The following is a 10339-nucleotide window of genomic DNA, read 5'->3' on the forward strand; positions in this document are numbered from 1 at the left end:
TGCTGCCTGAAACTGGGATGCACACAGTAGGTGTAAAGGTAAAGTGGGTATGAGCAGTGCCTTACGGCATCACTTCTGCTGCTGACGTGATTACTCATAGTGAGTTTGTTTGCCGATTGTTGGGGGGTGTTGTCTGGGTTTGTTATAATTTATTGAGAGGTGCCTTAGTGTCAGGGTTAGAAAAATCTTGCTTTCAAGTCGAAGTCAAAGGTTTTTCACGCACACAGTAGGTGTAAAGGTAAAGTGGGTATGAGCAGTGCCTTACGGCATCACTTCTGCTGCTGACGTGATTACTCATAGTGAGTTTGTTTGCCGATTGTTGGGGGGTGTTGTCTGGGTTTGTTATAATTTATTGAGAGGTGCCTTAGTGTCAGGGTTAGAAAAATCTTGCTTTCAAGTCGAAGTCAAAGGTTTTTCACATATCAGATTAGGCAGGGTCTGCCTCATTAGATCACTTTCAGGTTTCCAAGTTACAGCCATGGCTCTGATATATTTGGACTCCTCAAAGATTCCTCAAAGGAAATGCAAGTGCCTCTTTTAAGATCATTTATGTGCATTGAAAGCATTTACGAATTGCGATGCGAGGAAACACAGACAATTTTATTATTTATTCAGTTCATATATCAGATCTTTTGCCAAGTACATGCTACTGGTGAATGCCTCATAGGATCAGACAAATGTGTGTGTTAGGTTCCCCTCTTCTCCTCCAGGTCCCTCTCCTCTCCCCAAACAGAAATGTGGGCTCTATTTTGTATAATTATCATGCCAGTAGCATTTTAAAGTGTGTTATACAGCTTAGGTGAGATTGTGGCCCCATGAAACCAATGGGAGATTTGGCTTCAACTTCAATGAAGCTGAGATTTCCTTTCCTCTGCTCTCCTGTCTGTATTTGATGAGCCTTTCCGTCAGGAGAAGAAAGAGATCCTCCTTTGAAAAATAGTCATAGATGCTTAATAAACCTGAATGAGCCAGCCAGGATTACGTTTTTAGGTCTATGGCCAGCAAAAATCTATTCCAGAACTAATTCTGATTAAAAGGACTGAATTCACTGGTTGAACCTCAGACACAAAGGCACCCTTGGAGTAATTCAACTGCACAATATATTTATTTCTTTTAAAACCTGATTATTGCACTGATCTTTGTAATATCTGGCCCTCATGTAAAGCATTGATTTCAAGACTGTGTCTCTCTTATCTATTATTGTTCATGAATTATCTTAGGGGTTGGGTAGGACCATCACTGTAGCTGGATCTTAAAAGAAGAGTGAGTTTAGCAGCCACATTAATTAATCTACATGACAGATCATAAAATAACTATAAGTAGAAGTTAAATTTTCCCATAGATTGTGTCTCCCCCACTTTTTTTTCCTCTTAATTCTGACTCAACCAAATCAATCTCTAGCACAGAACAGTCTCATCCTTTCTTGGTCTGTGCTCCTGCCAAAGCACTTTCAAGGGTCTGGGAAGAGATAAGGTCTTTCATTAGACCATATAGGTGAAGAACACAGCTACTCACAGTCTTGAACTCTCAAACTAGATTCTCCTCCCTTTTCTAGGTGCTTTATTCAAAGATATTCTAGCTTCAAGCTGTGCTGCTAGTAAGTTCTTCACTCATCCTGGCTACAACAGTGACCTCAAGGATTTTCATTCCCTATTTTTCCTGGTGCTTTAGTTGAAAATAGAAAATTCTGATTGTCTTAAAGTTTGAATGAAAACAAGACTAAACCTCTGAGCAATAAATCCTTTGGTGGAAGTGGAGAGTTCTTTAAATACTAATGTCCCCAAGTTCTCACACATCAGTGGATCCCATGTGCTTCAGAGATCACTCTTGATGGAGGGAAGGAGCTCTGAGCATAGAACCTACCTGGCCATGACCAACCTGCTTATGAGTGAATGTGGCTCTAATGCCCTGACTGCACCATTGCCTGCTGACTTGGGAAATAGGAGAGGTGGGGTTTGTCAGGTCTCAGCTCTGTGCACTAAATCCCAAGGATATTTCTTTGTAATGCATATTCACATGTCTAAAACCAGCCTTGGGCTTTCTGGTGTTCACAGAATCATCATAGAATCATAGAATTTTGGGAGTTGGAATGGACCTTACAGATCATCTAGTCCCAACCCTCCCTGCCATGGGCAGGGACAGCCCCCCCAGGTTGCTCAAGGCCTCATCCAGCCTGGCCTTGAACACCACCAAGGTTGGGGCAGCCACTACTTCCCTGGGCAACCTATTCCAGTGTCTCATCACCCTTACAATAAAAACCTTTTTTCTAATATCTAGCCTAAACTTCTCCTCCTTCAGTTTGAACCCGTTACCCCTTATCCTATCATTGCAGTTCCTTATAAAGAACCCCTCTCCGGCTCCCTTGTAGGCCCTTTCAGATATTGAAAGGTTGCTCTGAGGTCTCCATGCAGTCTTCTCTTCTCCAGGCTTAGCAGCCCCAACTTCTTCAGCCTGTCTTCATATGGGAGGTGCTCCAGTCCTCTTATCAACTTCCTGGCCTCCTTTGGACTTGATCCAATAGTTCCATGTCCTTCTTAATTTCAGGGCACCAGAACTGCATGCAGTATTCCAGGTCAAGTCTCATGAGAGCAGAGTAGAGGAGGAGAATCACCTCTTTTGACCTGCTGGCCACACTTCTTTTGATGCAGCCCAGGATTTGGTTGGCTTTCTGGGCTCCTAGCACACACTGCCGGCTCATTGTGAATTTCTCATCCACTGTCCCAAGTCTTTCTCCTCATTGCTGGTGTTACAGAAACCTGCCTTACCACCCTGTGATAAATCTGTGGTTTTACTTTTGGCCATGTGCTCCTCTGACCAGCATCTCAACAGGACTCACACATGCACCACCTGCAGTCTTGGCCAAGTCCTACAGGATCACCAACCTGCATAGTTATTAATGAGGAAAGGACCAGGTTACTGGGAGAACAGAAGGAAAGCCTCACCATCCCTGGCTGTCTCAGGGCTGAAGCACTCCTTTAGGGAGCCAGAGGAAAAGTCTTGCAGATGTAACCTGGAGCAGAGCACAAACCCTGCTTTTTTCTAGGCCAGGAAAACCCCAATCCTGCACCTCTCAGGGCCTCTCGCTCACTCCATGGGGTGTTTTCACTCCACATATTAAATAGATAGTCACTGCTTTAGAGGGTCTCAACTAGTTGCTGTCCCTGTTCTAACGGATGTTTAGTCACACTCGTGTGTTATTTCTGTATGACAAAGGGCTTTTCCCAAGGAGATGCCAAAGTGTCAGCCATGTCAGCCTTTAGTGACACTTTTTCCAGTCCTAGAGGTCAACCATCCTGGTGAAGGCAGAAATTTTTGGCTCTGGTCTCCTGTCTGGTCTCTAGATAGGAAGGTGGAAGAAATGTTCAGCCCGGAAAGAATTGTATTTTAAGTATTTTATGCCTCCTATAGCACATCCTGTGGATTTTATAGAATCATAGAATCATTAAGGTTGGAAAAAACCTCTAAGATCATCAAGCCCAACTGTCAAGCAAGCACCACAATCTTGTTCACCACTAAACCATGTCTCTAAGTGCCATATCCACATGTTTTTTGAACACTTCCAGGGACAGTGACTTCACCTCTTCCCCGGGCAGCCTGTTCCAATGCTTGACCACCCTTTCAGTGAAGAAATTTTTCCTAATATCCAGTCCAATCCTGTTTTAAATATCCAATCTCCCCTGATTTATCTTGAGACCATTTTATTCTGTCGTTCATAATAATGGCAATGTTACCAAGTTCCAGGGAAGGATGAAAAAGGAGGTCCTTGAACCTCCGGTTGACACAAAATATCCCACCTAATTCTAAATCATATTAAACTGGGGGTGAACTTTATCATGGGTGCAAGGATAGAATAGTGAATCCTATTTCCTAGCAAGTCCTGTAATGTGTTATTAGCAGCAAACAACCCCTCCAGCACTGTGTTTAACTTCCTTTTATTGCAGATGCCTTTTGGTTAACAGCAAGGATCTGATTTAATTTTACAGTTACCCAGTGACCACAGGACGTGGATTGTGCATCACTGGAGAATGCACTAATGTCTGTCTGCCTTCCCTTCTTCCAGCAGTTCTGAGGGTTCGTAGGAGCATGGCCAAGCCAATGCGGCCGCACAAGGGATGGCTGTGACAGTAATTGAAGAAATTACTGCTGGATCAGGCAGAAGAACAAGGGTTCACAAGCTGAAGCTTGAGCCAGGCAGACACACGTCCTGTAAACACCAAGGCAAAGATCACCACAAGGACTTGACCAGGAGAGGTCAAGAGAGGCCAGCTGGTTGGGAGGCACCTTTCTACCTACTAAGGCATCATAGTAGTTTATATCTTCCTCATGAGGGGAAGCAGAGAAGGAGGCGCTGCTCTCTTCTCTCTAGTGACTCATGACAGGACCCGAGGGAATGGCATAAAGCTGTGCCAGAGGAGATCTAGGTTGGATGTTAGGGCAAGGTTCTTTACTCAGAGGGTGGTTGAGCACTGGAGCAGGCTCCCCAGGGAAGTGGTCACAGCACCAAACCTGCCAGAGTTCAATAAGCATTTAGTGGCCTCCAAACCCAGGCTCAGGTAACCACTTCTGAAGACACTCAGCAGTACGTACCAGTGTTTCCCCACCCAACCCTTTGGTTTAGGGAGCAGAAGCCCAAGAACAGCTGCACAGCGGCTGAGAGCCTGTCACAGCTCACAGCTGGAAGCAGTTTGCTTGCAGAGTCTTAAGCACAGCTTCCAAACCCCAGAGTGGAAGGAGGATACTGCAGGGAAGCAGAGCAAAGCAGAGGAAGGGAGGGAGACAAGAAAGTGTAATGAAGTGCACACATGTGTATGTGTGAAGGAACAACCTGACACACAAGATATGTGTCAGCAAAATTTAAAGAAATAATAAAAATTGAGTCCCGATGCTTTCCTGCTCATGTCATACATGCAAGGCTGACCTCACATGCCTTCTGTCTGGCATCACCACACTCTTGGAGATGATGGGACTAAGGTGACATGTTTGGTCTTTGGCCATCTCTGGCTCATGCTCCTCAGCAGAGCCCTTGGCCCAATAAAAAAATAAGGGGAGGGACAGTCACATCTGAAAGAGGCTCATCATCATAACTGCTGCTGAGCAATGCCTGGATCAGGAGCTGCCAGTTTCACTCTGTAGCAACAAGGCAGTCAGCTCCTCTTCACCCCTTCCCAGATCAGGCAGACAGAAACACTTCAAGCAAGAAGTTAGGAGACTCTGATTGGGTTTGTCTTTGTTTATAATGTCCAGTTATTGTTACATGAGATATATCTGAGCATCTGAGTCCTTAGGCATGGGTGTAGACTCCAGAGCTGCTCACTGCTTGCTGCCTGCCCCACTGAGGTCACAGGGTCCTCCATGCAGTGCGTGGCCATGTCTGGAGTGGCTAAGGTCATTTGCCTTTTTCAGCCTGGAGAAGAGGATACTGAGAGGTGACCTTATAACAGTCTACAGCTTCCTCATGAGGGGAAGCAGAGGGGCAGGTATCAGACTCTTCTCCGTGGTGACTAGTGACAAGATCTCAGAGAACAGAATGAAGATATGCCAAGGGAGATTTAGGTTGGATATTAGGAAAAGGTTCTTCACCCACAGGGGTATTAGACAAGAAAACGTGACTAATTGTCCAGAAAAGTATAGGTCTAAGAAAGGAAAGTTCATGGTCTCCCTCCAGGAGTTAGAGGAGGTATCAGTAACACTTCAAAGCATTACAGAGATACAGGAATACTACGTGGGGGGGATGGGATGGAATGGGATGGACAGACAGAAAAGAGCTGGTACTAGCACTGGAACAGGCTCCCCAGGGAAGTGGTCACAGTACCAAGCCTGACAGACTTCAAGAAGTGTTTGGACAAGGCTCTCAGGCATAGGGTGGGATTTTTGGGACTGTCCTGTGCAGGGCCAGAAGCTGGACTTGATGATCTTTATGGCTCCTTTCCAATTCATAGTCTGATGCTATCAGATATACTATAGGGGAGCATGATTAATTCATGATAAACTCATCTGCCTTGAGATGAAAAGAACTGCAGTCAATTATTTTTCTACCATGCTTTAAAGTTTTGAGATGGTTTCAAGCATGTCTAGCTCCCATTTAAAAAATGTTCCTTTTTTTTTCTGCAAATATTAACAGCCTATTTGCTTAGAGTTCTCACTCTACCTAAAAGGTGACTGATTTCTTCTCCGCCTTCACCCAAACCTTCATTCTCAAACCAGTCCAATATTTGGAGCCAAGTATGCAGGTTCCCTCTGTACTTCAAGAAGAAGGATGGGGCTTATCTACACTACCAAAGCTGGTTTTGGTAAACACACCATTTGCCAAGGAGTCCCTTGAAGCTAAAATGCAGGACTACCATTGTATCTCTCTTCCTTCTGTATCAACATGAGGACCCTGTGGCAGGAAAATGCTGACACAGCAGCTAGTATTTCTGTGGTACTTCAGTAGGCAGCATCACTGCTGGATTGCTGGCTTGCATGAAAGATGGTGAAAACACTCCCTGGGAGAATCTCGTGGACTCTTGCCCATGAAAAGATCATAGAATCACTAAGGCTGGAGAAGTCCTCTAAGACCATAGAGTCTAATGGTTAACCCAACACTGCCAAGCCCACCACTAAACCATGTCCCCAAGTGCCACATCCACGCATTTTTTGAACACTTCCAAGGATGATGATTACACTACGGTCCTGTGCAACCTGTTTCAATGTCTGGCCAACATTTCAGTGACAAAGGTTTTCCTAATATTCAATCTGAACCTCCCCTGCTGCAATTTGATGCAGTTTTCTCTCATCCTATCACTTGTTAGCTGGAAGCAGAGGCTGCTCCCCACCTGTCCACAATCTTCTTTCAGGGAGCTGCAGAGAGCGAGAAGGTCCCTCGTGAGCCTCCTTTTCTCCAGGCTGAGCCCCCCCAGGTCCCTCAGCTGCTCATCATCAGACTTGCACTCCAGACCCTTCCCAAACTCTGTTGCCCTTCTCTGAATTTGCTGCAGCATCTCAATGTCTTTCTTGTCATGAGGGGCCCAAAACCGAACCCAGGAATTGAGGTGTAGCCTCACCAGTGTTGAAGTTGTGTCTCCACCCTACAACCATATTTACTGTAGTACACAAACCCTTCTCAACCCCACACAGCAACACTATTTCCACAGCCTGCAACAAGACCCCTCCCCTAGAACCATGTGTGCATGTTGTTAAAGACAATGCCAGCCCCTGATGTCCCTAGCTGTGTAAATACCACAGAGGCACTAAAGATAGTGTTGGATCATTTCTCAAAATCACATCTCTTCTTCTGTTCTGAGGCTAGAAAATGGCAAATAGGATGCAGGATTTGGCTCCACAGTGTTTGCCATTGTAATGACTCATGAGTTATTTTTGTCTTTTCTGTAGCAGAACAAATGGCTTCAGTAATTAATCTCTGTCTGTTTTGACAATGGCTTGGCCAAAACACATTAAGTTTTTGCATACAGTTGATGTAAGAAAAGAAGCACAGCAACATCATGTGTGTGAGTCAGTATTTTAAATATTTTCTTTATGTTTGCTTTTTTACATGCTTTAATATATGCTGACATACTGTGCTGGATGTATTAAATAGTCAAAAGCAGCAACAAGTGCTGTTACACAGGTTAGCTTCACAGATATAAATCTCTGTTTTGAGTTCAACCACATGTGAAACAATAGCTAATCAAATCATGACAAAGGCAAAATTAATTTGAGTCTTTTCAAGAGGATCCAATCCTAGTGGAGGATTTTACTCTGTGAAGCTCCTTCCAACTTTATGGGATTATAATTATTTCTGTAGAAAAAAATGTTATAATTAAATGCTCCCCCAACAGTACTTTTATTTTCTACAGAGGTGGTTGAGAAATGATAAGATTTATTAGTGGAGAATATATTAATGAGGAATTTGTGGAGAAACAACCAAAAAGTCAGTGAGCAGAATTTCCATCAAATATCTCCAGGGTGTGAGTTTGCCAAGCAGACAGCTTGCAGATGCCCAACACTCCCTAGGGGGTAACAATCATGCTCCAAACTCTGGAAACAAATATTTTTGCCACCCAGCAGGCCTAAAGAGGAATACCAATTTACAGTAGTATCATAGAATAACAGAATGGCTTGGGTTGGAAGGGACCTTAAGGGATCTTGTTCCACCCCCTCTGCCAGGGGGAGGAACCCCTTCCACTAGACCAGGCTGCTCCAAGCCCCATCCAACCTGGACTTGGGTAGTCCAGATCTACTGACACCAGCTCATCTGTGAGCCCAAAGGAGCAAGTACTTCACCTTCTGAGTACTTCATCTACTCCGAAGTGTTGGCTGAACCAAATACTTCTGCACAGAACTGCTCATCCCATGTGCATAAATTATGGTTTCTTGTCCCATCCTGTGAAGCTCCATGTTGCCATGGTCAAATGGATATGAGCTAGATAAGCTTGTCTTGTAAACTTGTCTCTGTGTGACAATGTCGTGGGACTGACATAAACAAAAACTAAAATATAAAACATTCTTTTTCCATACCCACTACTTACTGGAACATACTGTCTGAATGGTCCTGCAATCTTCTTATTTAATAGAGTTTTCCTTGTCATGATCCATGAGATAGGACGATGACTTAACTTGTCCTCAATTGTTCGAAGTCTGTTGCCCAATGGGACATCAGTATAATCCCATAATTTTTAAGATGTCAAGAAAAAGATTCTTCAAGTCTATTGTAGCAGTAATCATGATGCTTTTGCTTCCTTCAGACTTTGTAAAAGTGAGAGGAAGACTTGTTTAGTGCATTATTTAGGCCTTTCATTTTTGTTTATATAATAAAAAAATCTGTTTTGGAGTTCCCTTTTTTGTCTACCTATGGGAAAAAATTGCAGGCTACATATCCAAGTTTTTCCAGTGCTGGGATATCTATACTGAAGATAAACAGTGACAAACTTCTCTTCTTTCCATTTTACAGAGAGTTTGGACTGATGTATTTCCTGAAGTTTCATGGAACTGATGTGTTTGATAGAATTTAGGATATATTTTTTAACCGTTAAAGGAAAATACACAAGTATTTCCTGAATTTGTTTCTTCTTATCCCGTAGTTTACATGAACTGTTCAGCAAAGGGAAGCAAATCTGAGCTTCAACCAAACCCAAACCAATACAGAGCTTCTGGTAGAAACCATGTTGGGATTAAATGATTTCCTTTGGTTTCCGTCCAAAACCAAGCTGAACGTGGATTTCTGGGTTGAGTTTCACTTTGAATTTTTTGTTTTATTCAGTTATGAAGAATTAAGTGAAACTTGGGAGTTTCAAACCCTCATTGATTGATCCTGAAAAACGATCTGCAAAACCCCTTGCTATGGAGTCCAATTTCATACCTTTGATCTCTGTGGATGCTGGGAGCAGCACCAGTGTCTCTTCCAGCCCATAGAAAACAGGCCAATGAAGCCACTACCTTTTTTAATGTAGAGACTTAGCTATCCAAGAGGCAATATCTTATTCCAATTGCCACCGAGGCCAGCTGGAAAGTAGGAAATCCCAGAAATTGTCCTTCTCCCAGACAGGGTCCATCAAAGCCAGCAGGTACTACCCCGAGCATGCCAAGAGCCTACTAAGAAATATAGAGAAAGGCACACAGCTAGGGTTCCTACTGATTGCTTCTCTGGGAAGAGGAAAACATTTACCTTCCTCAGCTCCCAGGGCTCTTTGGGCTTTCCATCAAGATCAGTATGATCCCTTAGATCCCAGTTATATGGTGTAGCTGTCACTGAACAGCCCATCCCATCTGACAGGAGCTAGGAGTCCACCACTGAGCTGCTTGCCATCCAGGTATTAGGCATTTTACTTTTGCTTATCTACACTCTGGGGTGTAATCCCATGTGTGTAAACTTTGGCAAGAGACATGGTGAAAGAACTTCCTGCCCTGCCATCTTGAATCTTAATAGCTTAATTTTCAACTGGAGTAATTTCCACGATCTGACTTTAAGCCTGACCCACATGAGGTGACATAATGAAGTTGGGGATGGGTAAAATGCTTCACAGATTGAGAAGCTTTTGGGGAAGGAGAAGGCTTTGAAGCTACTGTTTCTTGCAAAATACCCTCAGGAACTCCTGTTGGACCCTTCTTACGGCTGTGTGACACATCTCCTAGTTAAGTCATCTTTATGAAGCACATATTTCCTGCTCCCTTGTGTTTTTATTTTCTTCTCCCTCTTCAAATACTTCCTGCCTTTGGCTGTCTGTGACTGAACTACCAGGAGCCTTAACAGTCTTGGAATCCCTCCACTTCTATAACTTGATTTTACTATTTAGGAGAAAGTTTGATTCATCCCCCCCAAAATCAGAAGGAGTATAAGGGGGGAAAAAGTCCTATTCACCCA

This window comes from Acanthisitta chloris, unplaced genomic scaffold (genome assembly GCF_000695815.1).
Source record: "Acanthisitta chloris isolate BGI_N310 unplaced genomic scaffold, ASM69581v1 scaffold2984, whole genome shotgun sequence".
NCBI lineage: Eukaryota > Metazoa > Chordata > Aves > Passeriformes > Acanthisittidae > Acanthisitta > Acanthisitta chloris.